Here is a 4,517-nt window from a genome sequence, read left to right as displayed (position 1 = left end):
TATATATATATATATATATATATATGTATGTATGTATGTATGTGCGCGTATATGTTTGTGTGTTTACGTCCCCGTAACTTAGCGGTTCGGCAAAAGAGACCGATAGAACAAGTACCAGGCTTTCAAACAATAAGTCCTGGAGTCGATTTGCTCGAGTATCTATATACGTACAGAATGAGAGAGAGAGAGAGAGTCACAGAGAGAGTGAGTGGAAAGTGTGAGAACCTGAGAGGTGGATAGAACGATATTGTATGAATGTATATATGGGTTTTAGTGAATGGCAGCAGTACGTGGTCAGAATTTGGTCTGCTTTCCTTGTTATGTTGTTATGCAATGATTAGATTAGTGAAGAAATGTGAAGAAAGGAGACAGAAACACATTTCATACAATTTAATTGTACACCTGGTGACAAAAACTTCGATAAAATGCAATAAATAGATGTAATAGTGACAGAAAGAAGAGGAAATAGAGATTGTGAGAAGAAAGAGTGGAAGAGAGAGAGAGAGACAGAGAGACAGAAAGAGGTGAGAGAAAATGGAATGGAGGGAGGGATAGAAAGGAAAGGAGAAATAAAGATGGGGAGCTGAGAGAGAGAGAGAGAGAGAGAGAGAGAGAAAGAGAAAGAGAGAGAGAGAGAGACAGAGAGACAGAGAGACAGAGAGAGACAGAGACAGAGTGAAAGAGTGAGAGAGAAAAGTTTTATTAAGTAGTAGACAGCAGATTTACAATTAAGCTATTGGACTGGAATTGATTTTATTGTTTTATTGTGCTGTTTTCCTGACTTGAGTCAACACACACACACACACGTATTTACGTGGCTATATGTATATATTTGCATATATATATATATATATATATATATATAAACTGTGCCAGTACTACATACTTAATGTGTGTGTATTTGTTAAACGTTTGTAGCGACGGCGTTTCGGCTAAGAGTGGCCTCTTTTATGCAAATTCGTCGCGCTAGTAGACAAAGTGTCGCAGCTATAAGTATTGAACAAACACATATATATTATGTGATATTGATAATGTTTACATTACTGAGCTACTTTTAACAGAAAATGTGAATTTTCTTCCACTTCTGCGACGCTTTTTCGCATCAGCAAATAAATTTTACGCTACCTGTATATACTTCTGGCTGGCGATTAAAATACTTTTGGAGTTTACCTCTGCACAAATACAACAAAACGCTGATCTATATTACTGTAAAATCTATGATTGACAAGTATCCAATGGATTACAGCCATATTCACTCCCAAAAGCAGCTGTAAAACTCAGTCGAGAATCTCTTCGAGGAATCAGCCATGAGTTCATCAACAGGAACCGAATGTTTACAAAAATGTCATTCTTGATTTTAGATGCAATAAATTATCCAAGGATCAAACAATGGGTAAGGTCTCTCTCTCTCGAGAGAGAGAAAAATACCTTTCCCTCACATTTCAAGTAATTAAACTACTTTTTATTAGTTTACTCAATCAAATTGTTATTACAGTGGTCTCATCTAGAATTGCTGCAACTATTTCTCTCAAGACAAATCTCAGACATTGTTTGATCCTTGGATAATTTCATTTAATCTATATTCAAGAATGACTCATTTTTGCGGACATTCGGTTCATGTTGTTGAACTCATGGTTAATTTCTTGAAGAATCTCTCGACTGAGATTTACAGGGAGTAGTTCAGTTCATGGTTCTTTTAAGCTGCCATTCCTCCTTACGCACAATGTCAATGTAAGTGCAATATTGGCAGAGGATCTGGACTGCCAAGGTTCTGCAACAGGGCAAATTGAATGAAAGCTGTATGCATAATATTCTACAGACTTACATTTGAGACTCTCGATCGTATATTACAAGGTCTGGGATAACACTAACTTCATGGCTCTGATGATTCCAGGCAAATTCTGCTAACCATCTCAAAGAGTACACCTGCTGGTGAGTTGAGAGTATGTCGCAAAGAATCCTCTATTTGGAAACGAAATGAAAAGATAAACTTTATCTTTTTTTACAGTATTGAAGTCACACTTAAAAGAAATGTTTCTGTAACCCAGTTTGCAAAAGTTTTACTTCATCTGGTGGTGGTGGTGATGGTGGTGGGTGTAATGGCCAGCTACAAGCTGCTCTGAGAATGGACGGTAATATCTAAATACCATTAAAGAAATGAGGAACAATGATCAATACAACTCAAGAAATGTTTATGAAAATTTATTCTAAATTTTGATAGAATAATAGAAACCATGAATGACTTTTTGAATGTGCATTCTAATATCAAATGTGTAAGATATTCATGCACCTCATATTCAACAGATGCAAGTCCAATCCAGATGATAGAAATAAATTTACACTGTAGTTGATGTTAACAATGCTGCCAACAATCTAACACATTTTCTCAATACTGCTCAGCATAGTACTACTCCCCGTTAGAATCTGCGACTGAAAGTAGGAGCATTCACAATGTCATAATGTTGCTTTGAAATCTGGATGCACCAAAATTCTGTAACGGCAGATGACTAGCTGTCAAAACGGCCATGCTCCATGTGATCGGGATCACCAAGGGATAAGGCGTTTTTATTCCACACATTATCCCTTCATTCTCACAGATAAACCATTTCAGTTCAAATGCTTTTTGTTTCCAGCAATACTGTATTTTTCTATTATATTAAAATGTCGCACAATCGCTCTCAATTATTAGTGAATTTAACAAAGTTTTTCAGTCATTTATTAACCAAAGGGAAAGTGAAAGGAAATTGTTGAGTGTACAGCGTTTCTCTTATCACAGCATGAACGCGTTCACTAAAAATTACAAGTTTTTCAAAAATAAAGTATATTCAAACGGATAAAGTTTTGCTCAGTAAGGAGGAAAACCAACATTTGTTGCGTGGTATAATTTTTCTGCTGTGTAGCCAAATCCTATTTCGTCCGGTTAGCGCTGGACGAATGTATCGCTGTTTGCATCGCTTTTACATTTAATTTTTCCTACACAACTTTTCCCTTTACACTAATGTAACATAAGGTCATGTCTATTAATCCACTTTACGTGTTGTTTTAAAAATTCAATGCAAACCGTCGTGTTTCGGCGGTGATTTGCTTCAATTATAAGACTTGTGTTTTCCTTCAGTTGTATAGTGTTTATGTGGCTTTGTTTTTTCTTTGTTAACGATTTGTAGTATGAATATGTGAGTATTTTTGTTCAGTGAATTGTATGTGTGTGTCTGTTGCAATAATATGATGCAAGTTAATGTGTAAATTTATTGATATAGTATGAATCATATTTATTTCCAGTGGGGTTTTGAAAATGGACAGTTTATTGAATTACTGTACATTCATTTATTGGGAAATGTGGGTAGTAGATAGCTATATATTACTAATTATTACTAATTAAGGTGTGCAATATTATTTGAAGAAGAATTAATGACAATTTTAGCAAACGCACACAATTTATTCATGCCCTCACCTGAGAAAAAAAATCTCCTGAAATACTATAACGGCATAGCAACAGCAGTAAAATAACATTCGAACAGACCACGATATTTTCACAAAGCTGAAGAGTTGCATGTAAACAGTATATCCATTATTTCATTGGATATATGCCTTCAACAAAGCAACCCCTCATTATTATGATGCATTAAAAGAAAGTGCTTTTTAATGTTAAGATTAATTACACAAGAGAAATTCGCAAACTATGAAAAACAGAAAACCTAAAATCATACAGCTTAATACTTTGTTTCGTCTTAATTTGATAGCAATTACTGCTAAGCATTCATTTAAATTATTAAATAAAGGTATTTGAAAAAGTTATAAATATTATAAGACATATTGTAAAATCAAATTTCTGTTGAACATACAATTTTGCTTCCGTTTAGCGAATATCAAGTGTAAAAATTTAAAACAGCTATCTACATGCAATTATTTTTGTTCGTCCAGTTGTAATAATTCCTGAAATTGTACATTAAATAACTGATGTATGCCGAAATTGACAGTGCGTTGAGTGAAAATATTTACCGTTAACGATTAAATATCTAAGAACTGTATCAAGTTGACTGAAAATCAATCTAAATAAAGATATAATGAGAAGTTTCAAAATATGCTATTAAAGTACATCTGGTATTTAAAAATATCAATATCAGAAACTATAAAATTATTTGAAAGATATTAAAACGCACAAACGCACGAAGCCTTATAATCATAGTAATCACGGCTGTTGTCACTGTATTTCGGAAAAAAACACAAACATATTTTTCTGTAGAAACACGACTTAATTCGTTTAGAATTAATATACTTTTATAACCATAAATCGAACTTTTTGTCAAAACTTGCAGGTGTGGCGGTGTGGTGAGAAGTTAGCTTCTGAACAGATGGTTCCGGGTTCAATCCCAACAAACAGCCATGGGACTCGAACCCGTAGCCCCAAGACTCCGGCTGAGTGTTTTATCATTAAGCTAAACTGTCCGTTGAGAAATTCATCAGCGGATGTTTGTTTATATTTATACACACACGCGTATGTAAGTATATATATATAT

General features: G+C 34.3%; 1 protein-coding gene across 1 annotated transcript in view; it reads right to left on the bottom strand.

Annotated features, from left to right (window-relative positions):
- The window catches only part of LOC106870509 (MFS-type transporter SLC18B1), a 72,736-nt gene that overhangs the window by 49,339 nt on the left and 18,880 nt on the right, over positions 1-4,517 (bottom strand). The gene's annotated exons all lie outside the window — the stretch shown is intronic.

Source organism: Octopus bimaculoides, chromosome 23 (assembly GCF_001194135.2).
Source record: "Octopus bimaculoides isolate UCB-OBI-ISO-001 chromosome 23, ASM119413v2, whole genome shotgun sequence".
NCBI classification, from domain to species: domain Eukaryota; kingdom Metazoa; phylum Mollusca; class Cephalopoda; order Octopoda; family Octopodidae; genus Octopus; species Octopus bimaculoides.
This window is presented reverse-complemented; position numbering and strand designations above follow the sequence as displayed.